Source organism: Sinohyriopsis cumingii, chromosome 14 (genome assembly GCF_028554795.1).
Source record: "Sinohyriopsis cumingii isolate HCF-2022 chromosome 14, ASM2855479v2, whole genome shotgun sequence".
Lineage (NCBI taxonomy): Eukaryota > Metazoa > Mollusca > Bivalvia > Unionida > Unionidae > Sinohyriopsis > Sinohyriopsis cumingii.
This window is the reverse complement of record NC_142974.1, coordinates 66,964,513-66,980,132: the sequence shown is the minus strand read 5'-3', so window position 1 is coordinate 66,980,132 and position 15,620 is coordinate 66,964,513.

Genomic DNA, 15,620 nt, shown 5'->3' with positions numbered 1-15,620 from the left:
AATTAACCACCCTCTTACTAAGAGGACGACGTTACAGTAACCCAGAATGGTCATTGGGATCGCAAACTCTTCCTAGGTTGTGATGCAGGACCGCACGTGTATGCCGTAAGGCTTGATCCATCGGTTTCATTCAAACATGATAATTTTGGATAAGTGATCCCACAAACCAATTTTTTCTTCAGGCATGTTATTTTCATAATTTACGACTTATTTCAAAATTAGGTTAAACTACGCACACACACACCAATCCCCACCCCAAAGCTTGTATTGCAATATCTAAGACCGTCGAGCATATGTACACGCCAATCATTCGAAAGTACACACACACACACACACACACACAGAGGGACAGGATCCCATAGTCATCGCGATTAAAATGATATAGCATTTTTACCACTCCATTAAAAATGGCATCTCCGTTAGTTCGGTAATTTATATAGCTTTCTCAGTCACCTTCATAATACTCATTCTTGATATTTCAGAATGGCTTCTAACAGCACATACAGCAGCAGAGAGGGTGAACAGACCACTTAAGGGAGTGGTCACCCTTGTGTTTTACCCAAAAAAATAGTGACCACTCATAGAGGTCAATTACCACGTCTACGATTATTGTTTGTCCCAAACAGAATTGTAGACGAGCCCTCTCTGCTGCTATCAGTCTTGGGAATCATCATCTGAATCATGGGAATCTTCATCTGAATCATGGGAATTTGTTCTATGTTTCAAGTAATATTCAAGTTCTGATGGTGGTTTTTCTATTTTTGGATTTATGTTTTTTCTTTTTCTGTAATATATCATCAAACTTCTGTATCGATCTCCACCGCAATTTTTACAAATCTGATATAATCCTCTAACGCCGTTGTTACATCCAACACAACTTCGTGGACCAGCATGAGGATTTTTCTTTATAAGATAATTATGTTTCTTGCAATATTCTCCACGGCATTTTTTATTACAATTGTTAGTGGTTCCTTGATGTAACCACGCACAGTTGTTCATTATATTAATGATATCTATTTAATTAAATTTAATTTTATCATCACCCCTCTCTGCTGCTCCTCTTCTGCTGATATTAATTAAATTATTATGTTATAATAAAATGATACATCCAGAATCTCATACTGCAAGAACAGCTCGAGAACGATTAGAAGCAATTAAAAAATTTCTTCCTGTCAAAGACTCATTTAGAAAAAATCTACAAGCGCAGCAAGAAGCACGAGTTGAGTACGAAGAGGACACTAAAAAACTGTTTAAGCCCGTCAGTGCAGCTACTGAGAAAGTTACGACAGTCATCAAAGAAGATCTTCTTCCGGTATCAAAACAAACTACGGCGCAGGCTGAAAAAATAGCAAGAAGAACTAAACAGGCAAAGAAGATTTTACGAGATCTTCCACCTGGTATAGCCAGGGAAATAGCTGCGGCTCAGCCTCCACCTGTTGGTGAGGAAATACTTGAAGAAATTGGACAACTTCGTGCTGAGATAGGTGATATGAAAGATGATGAAGGAAGAACGATTATGCTGAGCAATAAATTTACCAAGGTGGGTATCAAATTCATAAAAAAATTAAGGATATTAATACGTTATCAAAACTTGCAGTAGAAAGTTTTAATAAAAAAGAAGAACTTTTAAGACCTGAATATAGTTCCACTCGTATTAGTGATCCTGAAATCTGATATAAATGGATATATCGTATATATTACAATAAAGATAGAGTTTACTCTAGTGATGAGGTATATAATGATTATCGCAGAAACATAGACATGTATCTTGCACAAAAAGGATCAGAAGTATCACAATCTCTCAGAACAATAAGTGAGGAAGAAGAAGAAGAAGTATCACCCTCAAGACTATTTAAGAAAACAACGGAAAAAAGATCACCCTTAAGACTATTTAAGAAATCAGAAGAAGAAGGAGCTACTGGGAGTGGTCTGGGAAATAATTTTATTTGTCCTGATAATATCCTCAATGACGTGTCACGGTTAGAAGTTCTCATAGGAGGAAAACGTGCCGGAAATAATTCACCAGAAATAACCAATGAAGCAGCTGATATTTGTCGGCAACTATTTCAAGGTGGTATCATGGATATCGGCGTTTACCGAGAACTTATTGATGAGCTCGTTGATGACTAGTTGTTAGATAAATGGTAAATAAAATAAGATGATTGTGCATAATAATCATCGTAAACCCACACAGGTTAGAGCGGTAAACTCACGATTACCAATCTATAGTGTTATTTACGGAAATGGACTTGGTGATGTTATTCAGGGATTATTTACAAGGATAGCTCCAAAAGTAGCACCTGTTGCAAAACAATTATCGATGAAGGCTATTGATATTGTTCGTGATAAAGCTCCTGGTGCAATTGTCAATGTTGCTGGTAAGGCGTTCTCGGCGATCAAGGAAAGACTAGCACGATTATTGCGACGAAAACAACAATCACCGGTGAAACTGGCAAGTACTGAGGTGATGCCCGCAGACGTAAGTAAAATAATAAATCAGGCTGCAAATCAAAAACTAGCGGCGATATCTGAAGAAGCAGAAAAAAATATAACAGCAAATTTAATAGCAGGAAGTGGTCTTCGTCGACGATGATCATCATTTGAAAAATGGTAACTATAATAAAAATGTTCAGGCGCGAATCAGACCCAGCATTTGATATGGAGGCACCTGTCCTTAAGTAAGAGTCGGTACGTGATTATCAATTTTATTCTTATGACGCAAGACTACCAAATCAGCGAGGGAGAATCGAATTACAGGTTCATGATACAAGTAGATATTTCTTGCCCGCTGAGGCATTTATTGAAGTAGAAGGTGAACTTGTAAAGGGGGATAATACGACATATGGTGCCAATCTGCGTGTTGGTTTTGTCAACAACGGGATTATGGCGTTGTTTGATAGCGCCACATACATGATTGATGGAAAAAATATTGAATCAATTCAGAAGGATGTTGATGTTGCTACAACAATAATTGGTCTGGCGAGATATTCTGACGACTTTACAAGATCAGCCGGTCCAACAATGATGTTTGCTAAGGATATTACTGACAACGCTGATCATATCAGGTATGCTAAAATACTGACACCAGTAGGTACTGCATCTGATCCACAACCAGTTGCTGATGGTCCTGAATACGCAGCCAGACCAGCTGCTGCTTTTGATATTGTAAAAGATGATAGCGCGGCTTACAACCTGGGATTTGCAACACGCCGAACAGCGTTGTCAGGAAATAATAGAAATTTTTCATGTGCAATTCCACTGTCTCACATCTTTGGATTTTGCAGAAATGTTAGAAAGGTCATCTTTGGAGCTAAATACACAGTTGTGCTCGTAAGAAAAGGTGATGATAATGATGCAATCTGGCGAGGTTTTGCTGTTGATGACGCTGGTAAAGTAAATATATCGAAGCTTTCATTGTGGATGCCAGTAATGACTCCATCTATTACTGAAGAACAAAAATTACTCTCTTTTATGGATCAAGGCGGTAAATCATTGCTATCATGGTTAACAGTAACCACAGATGCTATTCAAAGTAATGTTAATGGTTTATTTACATGGCATATAGCATCACAGCAAGGTGTTTCTGCACCACGACATATTTTTATTGCACTACAAGATAATGCTAGGATAAATGATCAAGAACGTTCACATATGATATTTGACAACCTTGGAGTTAATGAAGTTTCCTTACGGATAAATGGACATCAAGAACCAGCTGAAGATATATTGTTAAATTTTGATCAAAATCATGTAGCGCGTGCATATCATCGTTTAATGTCATTCATGGGACGTGATCAAAATATAGATACTGGGTTGCAAATATCACAATTAGATTTCAGAACTTCATATCCGATTTATTACTTTTCGTTGGAACATCTTGATTTATCCAAGCAATCTGTCGTTGATATACACTTTCGAGCTCGTGTTACTAACCCTCCTCCTGATATAGCTGGTCCACCTCTTATTCGAGGCACCTACAGAGCGATCGCGGTCATACTTAGCGACAAAGCCATGTTACTTGAAGGTGGCAGTGGTCGAATGAGAGTTGTTGATGCACCGGTGGAAAATATTTAATCGTGTTATTTAGAAAAATATTATTTATATAAAAATGTCGTATAGTCATGTTAATGTTACTCTGACCCCGGGTCAGGTAAAAAAGCTTCAATCAAAAACCGCCAACAAATGCGGAACTAAAATATCACTAAAACGAGATCAGATTAGTGGTGGTCCAAACAAATTATCGTTGACAAATAATCAGATTAAACATTTCAATAAAGCCCTAGAATCAAAAACTGGAGTTCAATTCCATCTCTCCCCGAGCGCCATCAAAGACATGGTTAAAACCGGTGGTATATTCCCATTTCTTGCGGCCATTCCGGCATTAATAGCTGCAGCTGCTCCAGTCGTAGCAAAAGCAGTTGCGTTAGGTGCTGCTGGAGCGGCGGGTAAAAAAGTTTTCGAAAAAGTTACTGGTGGACGATATAACAAAAAAAAGGGACGCGGTCTAAGATTGCCAGGATCTCGTTGGGGGAGAGGCCTAAGGCTTCCAGGGTCACTTCGTTAGACGTTCCAGCATCAAATTTTGATTTACTTAATGCCGCTAAAAAATTAAAAATATCTGCCTTTAGAGGTGTTTTTATGCGAGATCAATTACCGAAACAACCAAACAAACTAGAAACAGGTATTATTAATCTCGATGAACGTTCTGGACCTGGTACTCATTGGGTATCATACGCGGTTGACCCGCGTGGAATTGTTTATTTTGATTCGTACGGGTTAGCTCCACCTGTTGAATTTATCAAGTATGTCGCACCACTCCACGCAACAACCAGAGGTTCCAAAGTTTGGTATTCAACGCTACCCACACAAACAATGACAGATCCGCCAATATGCGGCCGTGAAGTAATTAATGTACTCGACGCTATATCAAAATCATCCAGGCCGCCACATAAAGTCGTGCACGATTATACAAGCAACCGATATGTTGCGCGTAAGGCGTTTTAAACAACGGATCTTATATAATGGTTGATATTTACGGAAGATCTTCTTCACGCGTTAAGAAAAAGTCCGGCGACGTTGATCTGTCGAAGTATGTGACTAAGGATGACCTCGCTGATATCATGAACCTGGCTGGAGTTGACCCAGATGAAGTTGTTATTTTTCAGGATCGATATAGTAAACTAAAAACCAGCAATATCAAATGGAATGATATAGTCCGGCGAGTACTTGGTGCAGTTACGGATAATATTCCCGTGTTTACTGACGGTGGTAGAATCAGAGATTCAAGTATGTCACTTAAAACCATCAGAGATGAAATTGCAAAAAGTGTTGCTAATCGCGTGAGAAACACCGGTGACACAATGATGGGTGAACTTAGCATGAACGGGAACAAAATAGTAGTTTTAAGAGATCCAACATCTGACGAAGACGCAGCAACAAAAAAATACGTCGATGTCAACTATGGCACCGTAGACGGTAAATTATCCACGTTACGGGCTGAGTATGACGTTCACGCAGGAGCTTTTGGAAGATTTCGAAGAAATTTTCAAAAAATCGATGATGCCATAGATAAATTCTTCGGTACTCCACGCGCCATTGACATGAAACTCGTTGATATCAAAACTGACCTAGGCACGATCAAACAAAAACAGCAAGACATCGTATCGGGAATTCCTGAGATTATCAATAAAACCAGTCTGATTAAAATTCCAGCTGAAATAACTCCCGGGCATATCACAAACATCGTATGCACGGTATCATCGGGATTTGCAACATGGTCGCAGCAAAATAATACTATCAAATATACCGCAACAGTCACTGGCGTGTACAGGCTGTCTGTGTTTAGTGCTGCAAAATTTGAAATATTTACAACGTTTCCATGGCGTCATTCCACCGACAGGTTTTCCGGGGTTGTATCTGTTGTATTAAATAGCAGAACCGAAGAAATATTTATTCTGGAAGCAGATGATAAGAAATTAACCGCAACATCCTTCTGGTGGTGTTTGGAATTTGTAGCTGAAACACCTCAATTGGTTACTGCATAAAAATATATATGGACGGTGCACAATACAGGTACAATCAAGCGCGTGAATGGCAGACGGCGCTAAAAGATCAAGTTGATCAATATACAGTAAAAGTAAAAAAATATCGACGACGATTGGTTATCGTTGATGTGATTGTTTATTCAGTATCCGCTGTTGTTGCTGGAACCGGTGTAATATTATCAGCGTTGACAACGATGGCACCAGTAGCTGTAACTATTTGTATTTCAGCAGCAACAACGATTGCAGGTGTGCTCAATATCATCACAAAAAAAATATGTACTTGTACGAACGAAAAATTATCCGATTACAAAATAAAATTACATACAGCGACGGTAGCATACTCGAAATTATCCTCGTTGTTATCAGCAAGTCTCAGTGATGGAATTATATCTGATTTCGAATTTTCAATGATAACCAAAATATACGATGAAGGTATTAAAGATACAAGTATCAATAATGACAGAATTACTCCAGCAGATCGTGACCAACACAACTCCGCTAAAGATAACGATGATCTCGGTAAGTTCAATTAATCCTGAATTTAGTGTTAACTTTCCTACTGCAATTCCAGTAAAAGAAATAGCACTAGCACAATTAGGAGTATATTACAGCTGGCCAAATATCAGATCAAAATCATTTAATGGTACACCAGCAAATAATTCGCTCGTATTTGCTAACAACAACAAACCCGATGGAACACCTGACTGGGTTGTTGTTGGAATACCAACCGGCAGTTACGAGATTGAAGAGATCAGTGAGGAATTTGCGCGTAGAATAAAATCAATAACGGGAAAAGAATCAAAAATATCAATTAATGTTCATGAACCCACCCTGTCCTCGACGGTTGAAATAAACTCGCCTGATTATGCCGTTGATATTTATCAATCCACGATAAGATCCGTGCTAGGATGGCCTGAAATTCCCCCGGTGTATGTAGGACCACCAGAACCAACGAGGGGTGATTTTACATCATCGAAAAGTCTTCGTCATGATATTAAAATGAATTCAGAATGGCTAGATTACATAGAAGTAAAACCAGGAGGGGGTGGGAGGGCACCTGTATATGATCCTAGAGCTCTTTTTTATAATCTTGATGAACGTGGTATTGATTTTGATATTGATTCTATATTTGCTTCAATAAACTTAGACCATGAAATACAGGTAAATAATTTACGTGATAGTTTTCAAGAGTATTTATTTGATTCAACATCTGCGCGCGATAATATTATTAGGTACATAGAAGTTTTAAATTATATAGTTAATTCTTTTGAAGTTATCTGTAACAGAATTAGAGATATGGTTCTTAAGTCATCAAACAATTATAAAAAATCCTTCGCAGCCAAGTACAAAATACCCGAAGCTGACATTGTAACGTTTAAGTTTCCTGTTTATAATCCGGATAAATTAAGAAAATCTGTCAGTGATGTCATTGATGAGTTTTTTCCTAAAATACTCGATGCATGGAGAAAATTAATTCCACCAGCAGCTGTTCTCAGACATGATAATGATCCACACGGCGGCGGAAGACACGTATCTCCGGGGATCGTTAATATAACACCGACGGTCGCGGTCAATCTGGTTTGTGACGTAATCGATGGCAGCTATCAAATAGATCTCGGAAGATCAAATCAAGCTCAACAAGGATACATCCTGTACACGTTCACACCACAAGTTCCCCCTGGAAGTTTAATCGTGCAAGAACCAACTAATCCCGTGTATTTGCGGTGTCACAATAATATGTTAACACGAATCAATTTTAAACTCACAGACCACCTTAATCGCTTGATTGACATACGTGAAGAAGAGCTTGTAATAAATCTGTATGTGAAATCTTAAGGATTTCTGTCCTAAGGATTTCTGTCCTAAGGACTTTTATCGTAGATCTTCATGTAATGGAGGGTTTTTACACACGAGGATTTCTTAACAGTTAGAAGAACAGTTGTAACAGAGATCAGACTCAAATTCGATCAACTTAAAAAAATAAATAAAAAAATATTTTATTATTACTGGTACAAATTAATCGGCCTAGGCAACTAAAAAAAGCTGGTCGATGAAAGTAAAAATTAAAATTTCTATCACAAAAAAAATAAGATTTATTAATTTTCCTGATTTTTATTATTTTTTACTGAAATTGTACGAATTACTTGATTTTGACTACCAACTACCCCGTCAGAAACATAAAAATGTACGAATTACTTGATTTTGACTACCAACTACCCCGTCAGAAATAAGAAATTCTAACCTTGTCAAATTGTTCCTAATAAATTTTATTTATTATAAATTAATTTTATTTATTAATAGTATTATTTTTACTGAGATTTTTATTTTTTTTTACTAAAATACAACGAAATTGCTCAATTTTTCTGATTTTGACTACCAACTACCCCGTCAGAATCAAGTAATTCGTGCATTTTTCTTGATTTTAGTAAAAAAAAAAAAAAATCCTCGGTAAAAATAATATTATTAATAAATAAAATTAATTTATAATAAATAAAATTTATAATAAATAAAATTTCTAATAAATAAAATTTATTAGGAACATTTAGACAAGGTTAGAATTACTTGATTTTGACTACCAATACACGTGGTCAGCGTTGACATGGACCCCAGTTACCAAAACTTTCATTTTCATTATCACCAGTAACAAAGTTACTCTGGATCGTTTCACCAGTAACGAAGTTACTCTGGATCGTTTCACCAGTAACGAAGTTACTTTGGATCGTTTCACCAGTAACGAAGTTACTTTCTGACATAATTTTTCTTAATAGTCTTATACGGATACTAATCGTTTTCTTTGCCTCATACTCGTGGGATAATAACGACTTAATTCTTTCTACGGCGGCAGAGAGAGGAACGAACTCCTTCACATGATCATCTTCTACGGTAGCTAGCGACTGAAACATTGCCGCCTGAATCCGTTTCATGAGCCTGTATTCAGATGATAGTGTGTGTGTCCCCTGGGTTTTACGTTCTTGTAAAATCTCAAAGTCAGAAACTATTTTTTCAGGATTTAGTTCATCAGATATATTAATTCCATCTTTTTTCAATTTTTTAATAGCAACAATTACATCACTGATATTTTCATGGTTCATTATATAATATATAAATCTTTAAAATAAAAAAAAATATCCCTAGAACACCTATCGAGTGTTTAGCGAGTTCGTCGGGATGTTTCAGGGACAGCACAACCAAGAACTCGTAGCTTGCCACCGCAATCTACCAAGTTCATTAGGCAAATATTCCCTCTACGAGAGCCCCTAACCCGCCAAACAACGGTCTAGAAGGCCCAAGAGGGAGGACGGCACAATCCTCATTAAACTCGTAGCTTGCCACCGCAATCTACCAAGTTTAGAGGATATACACATAACATATAACTAACTAAGGACGGCACAAGGACAGCACAATCCTCATTAAACTCGTAGCTTGCCACCGCAATCTACCAAGTTTAGAGGATATATACATAACATATAACTAACTAAGGACAGCACAATCCTCATTAAACTCGTAGCTTGCCACCGCAATCTACCAAGTTTAGAGGATATACACATAACATATATACAATGAAATGGTTATATACAATGAATGAAGAGCCCCTATCGAGTGTATTAGCGAGCTCAGATTATGAATGAAGAACCCCTATCGAGTGTATTAGCGAGCTCAGATTATGCATTGGACGGCACAAACATACAACTTAACTAAGGACAGTACAAACATACACGCTCAGCAAAAACCCACCCACAATAATTAATCCAGTGGGTGATACGAAAATATGTATCACCCACAAGTCAATATTGTGGATGGGAATTTTGCTGAGCGGGGGGGGGGGGGTGGGGTGGGGTTGCGGTTCCCCCCACTATTATAAAAATCGCAATTATGCGTACACCACCGACAAATTGTCAGCCATGGGGGTTTGATCCTGGACCGCGAGCGTCACAGTCCAATACCATACTGATTGAGCTATCAAACCTTGTTACGAACATATGTTTTGGAAGTTAATATATAGTTAGCTATATAGCTAAGGAACCAATATTTACACTAAACAGCGGTTTCTGAATAATAACAGTTTCTGTATTTATAACAGTTTCTGAATAATAACAGTTTCTGAATAATAACAGTTTCTGTATTTATAACAGCGGTTTCTGAATAATAACAGTTTCTGTATTTATAACAGTTTCTGAATAATAACAGTTTCTGAATAATAACAGTTTCTGTATTTATAACAGCGGTTTCTGAATAATAACAGTTTCTGTATTTATAACAGCATTTTTCCTAAGCAGACTGCGAATCAATAATAGCAGTGGCATGAACACACCTGCAGATCGATTACCATGACAACGGTTTCTGTTCTACACACAGCTTCCTGCAGATCAATAACATTGTCATGATCTCTCGTAATGTTGTGTGATGGGGAAATATTTAAAAACCATAAATAATACTTCTACGAGTAATTAATTATGATGTAATTAATTACGATGTAATTAGTTAAACTGACTAATTACGATCATAAAAAATCAAAAATCTACGAAGAAAACTATATATTACAAAGTAATCTCCCTTTTATATAATCAAAATTCAGTAGTGTATGGAGGACCTACTGTGAAATAAATTAAAAAAATTAATTCAATGTGGTGATGATAGTTAATAATGTGGTGATGATAGTTATTGATACTGAAAGATGATTTTCTGCTTATATTTTTTCGAGAAAGCTGTTTTATATATATTTTCTGCCGCTCTTTGCACTGATTGCGAGTGAATATCAAAATATTTCGCAGCCGCGTTCATAGACTGAAATATAATTTCTTTGCCAGTTTCTATGTTTGTGGAAATTACTACCCTCTTTCCGATTGTCTTACATCTTCCTGTATTTCCACGTGTATTATTCTCGCTGTGAGAGATAGCTTGTAAATTGGATAAATTATTGTTTTGAGGATTTCCATCAATATGATCAATAACAAGACCGTCATTGATCATCCCATTATGACATTCATACGTAAATCTATGACACAGATAATGTTTCTTTCCAATTGTAAATCTAAGATAACCAAAATTATTAATATAACCAACTTGTCTCTTCAACTTGCAGTGTCTGATGATACCATTAATATTTGATTCATAGTTTGTTATGACAGGATGTGGGACAAATATATTTTGCTCCATTATAATAATATTATACGTTTAAATCATTGTTTGTCTGAAATCTTGATATATATAATCCCTCACGGATTTTATAGCGTTTTCACCGCTATTATTTTTTTTGTCATAATATCTTTTAAGTTCTCTGAACCGTTTTCCGCCGCACTTTCCACATAATTCTGTTTTTCCTCGCACTCCAATACCACACCGTAGACATGGTATTGGTCCTAGACTTCCTCGTCGTATGTTTTGTGAGTGCATCCAACAAAATTCCTTTCTACAGGATTTGTTGCATCGATTTACTGAGTCGATCATCAACCATCTACATTGAGACATTGTATATATATATATAATTTTCTTTATTTAAATATTTGTTTTAATTATATGAACGAGTTTGAGAGATTATCCCAAACTAGGCCTGTTAAATATAAATTCAACCTTGACAGATTATCTTCTGACTTGCCAGTACGAGATTTGGTTGATCCGAAAAATAAAAGTTTGATCTCGAAAATTCACGACGCCAAGAAAGAATTTTACACGGATGGTGCATCTCATACATGGTCAACGTTCAAGATCATACGCAACACTGACAAAGTCAGTGTCGACAAAGTCAGTGTCGACAAAGTCACGGACGCCACAATGAACGACAAGCGAGCGGCAACTATCATTAACTACATCGCTGAATACGAGGGCAATCAAAAATATTTCTTCAGAGTAAAATTTATTGTATTAACAGAAACAGGTAGTTGGATTATCCGTGACAAATATGATCCTGTCCTTGGCAATAATAAAACTATCATATTAAGTAAAAATTCCAGACCGGGTCTACTGACAGGTATTGACAAACCGTATTATGAACGAGCGTATCCTGTAACAGCGGTTATTTATGGAATCTATGAGATAAATAAAAAACCCAACGTTAATAAACTAGCGCCGATGAAATTTTCAAGGTTAAATTGTGTGGCTGAACGAGTAATAGAACACTTTACAAACGTGATGCGTGGAAATGGATTAACTGATTTAAGGCGTGAAAAAATAAACTCGTGGGCTGATTCAGTTAAGGATACCGGTGCTACAATAAAAGATGTTGCTGAGTTAGGAAAAATATTAAAATTTCCAATAACTGTGGCGACAATAACGGGAGAAGTACTGTACCAGTCGAAATATAAATCGAAAGGAGCTCCAATAAATATTATCGATCATAACGCGTACGCATGGACTAACGCGGTAACAATATTTCCACGAGATCGAACTGTTAGATTTTACTCCCCAGATAATTCTGGGGCAGATAATTCTGGGGCAGATAGTATGTTTGATTTTATCAACGAAATAAGTAAAACCGATCCTGTATCGGTATGGTTATTTAAAAGTAATGAGGAGGGTGAATTTGATCAGTTTGTCAAACCGAACGGTGAAATATATCGCACAGAATCCCTCCATGACGAGATGAAAAATCTTGCGACGTTTTTACAGTGCAAGCACGCGGAAAATACTGACAAATTACTAACTAATTGTTTTACCGTTCCATCTGTTGCGGTTCATTTCGCCAGAGAGAGAAATTCATGGAAACCAACACGATTTGATTTACTCGAGGACGTACGCGCAAGTTGCGTCGAATATGGACATGGCGGATTATGGAATACCAAATACAATTACAATGATGTTATTTCGGTTGATATGGTTGCATGTTATCCAGGAAGTTTTCTGGGATACGGAGATTGTTCTGTGTGCTTTGAAAGATTTGGTCACCCTACAAACGAGATGACGCGAGTGGCAATTAATGGACCATTACCTGATTTTGATCTGACTGGATTCGCCTGTATTGAATCATTCGAGCTTAACGAAAATCTTCACAAGATTTGTTATGTTTGGTTTGGTAGACATTTTTGTGAAAAATGTTGGGCACTTATAGTTTTGTTGCGATATATGCTAGATTGTATGATACTGACATCGTTGGTGGTCAGTGAGGCAATTATATCATATCATGCACAGACCAAAGTTTGGTTGCCCATGTCAGATTCTGAAGTTATCAGCGAGTTTAAGGATGTTTCCGAAGATGATATTCCTAATAAACTCAAAACCGCAAAAGATCTCGGTAGAAAAATTATAGGAAAATTTACTCAAGGTGGTGCATATGATTATAAAAGACATCACGCACGATTAATTTTAGATGATGCCGAGTACGATTTTATAATCGCTGATACAACGGCGAAAAATATATTTGTAAATCGAGAGAGTGTTTATTTATCCGACGGAACAAAATTAGGTACGATCGTTAGTTACATAAATGACGTATCCCCGCAATATACTCATCTAAGATCTTCCATGTTGGCTTATGTTTCTATAAATTTATTATCGATGATTAATAGATTTCCTGAGACCGCAGTCAGAGTCGCGACAGATTCGTTTTATATTTCAAGTAAATATTTAGAATCTGTTATGAAATTTACAAGTAATGATGAACGATGGGGTTCGTGGAGAATAAAAAAGGAACTATTACACAATTACACAGAATCAGCAGATGTTCCAATGAGAGATTTTTATCGTGAGGGTAATAAAATATCAGAAATGTCGAAGGCACCATCGTTGAGTGATCCAATAACTAGATATAAGACAGTATATCTCAATGGACCTGGTGGATGCGGCAAAACAACTCGAACGATTAATGTTTTTAGAAATTCAGATATGATCGTGCTGACACCCACACATAGACTTGCACGTGAGATGAAACAGCGGCAAGTACAATCGTGTACGTATCATAGTTTCTTTCGGTGGCGCGGAGATACATGGACTCCTGAACGGATGGGAGAAAAATATATACCTAAAATAATTATTTGGGATGAGATATGCACGGTCTCATTGGATACATTAAAAATGTTTCTTGATTAGTTGTTGACAAAAAATACCGCCATAATAATGTGTGGCGATCATGGTCAACCGCCGCCCTTTGTTGGACCATCTCCACATGATTGGTTAAAAAATTTCGTTGATTATTACGAAGAAATAGATGATGATCATAGAGCTCTCGATGCAAATTTAAAGGAGTTTAAAAAATTAATCAGATTACAATCAAACAAAATTCAGTGTGAAATAATACGCGGAGTAATCTCAGAGACATCAATGAGTGATTTTTTAAATTTATGGAGACCCACCGATTTGATCGTAGCAAGTAGAAAAATAATCAGAGACGCTTTACAACAACAGTTATTTCAACTACATAAAGAAAAATACTCAGAATTACCCGTACCGTTGTGTTATAGACCATCAGATACACGAAAACAGAATATTAATGTTGATATTCCAGGACAGACTGAGAATCAAAATCTCGTATTAAATGATATTGTCGCCGTTGATATCAGTGTGGTTGAAGATGCATTACACGCTGACAAATCTCCATGGGTGTTGGGATACGCCATGACGATCCACTCGTCTCAGGGATTAACTATTTCTGATACACGAGTCTGGATTGTAGACGATCGCATCGAGTGGTCAAATTTAGTTTATTTGGCGGTATCGAGGGTCAGAAATATATCTCAATTACGTAGAATCATAATTCCTGAAATCGTTGATAAATTTAACATCATCGATGATGATATAATAAGAAAAAAATTAATCGGATACAAACAATCTGATAAAAAAAAATAAACGTGACTTTGATCTTGATGTTGAATTTATTATTGAGTTAAAACAGCAGCAGAATAATCATTGCACCAGTTGTAATTGTATAATGTTATGGCGGTATTCGAGTAATGATTCAAGACAATTTACCGTAGATAGAAAAGATAATAGTCGCGGTCATACACGAGAAAATACCATGTTAACCTGTCTTGAGTGTAATCGACGTCGGGGTGCAGGCACTCTTGGCGCTGGCGCCCTTAGCGCTAGTGCTAGTTAAGTGATCGAAATCACCGGAGTGATTTTGGTGGTAGTTGTGTATCCGCGGGAATTATTTGTAGTTGTTCACGTGTAAATCCACGTTGAGGAGCGGCCGAATCTAATCTGTAGATTGCAGGTCTGGAAACGCCTACGTTTCTCCCGGTGGATCTTGTCACGGTAGATATTTTGTGTGTGGTAACACTCCAAATAGAATCAGTCGCTCTCGCTTTACCACCTTCAAGTTCACCAGGCTCATATAAATATCTGACTGTGACATCACCTAATATTTTTTGTTTTCCAACATCTTTTCGTTGTGTTGGTATATTTTTTTTTTGTGACCGCGCTAATGGGTTTCATGTTGGTTGTTCGTGTGATCTCATTATTTAATGCAGCTATCACGCCTGGTAATCTTGCAACCCATTCGCGAGATCTTTTATCCTGAATAAATTTCCTCGCGTATTGATATCCAAATAACCGCTCAGCAAGTGTTCGATTAAATCGCTCAACAATTGCTTGATCACGGTGAATTGCAGTATGACCTCGTCGTATTTTGGTATTATGTTGTTT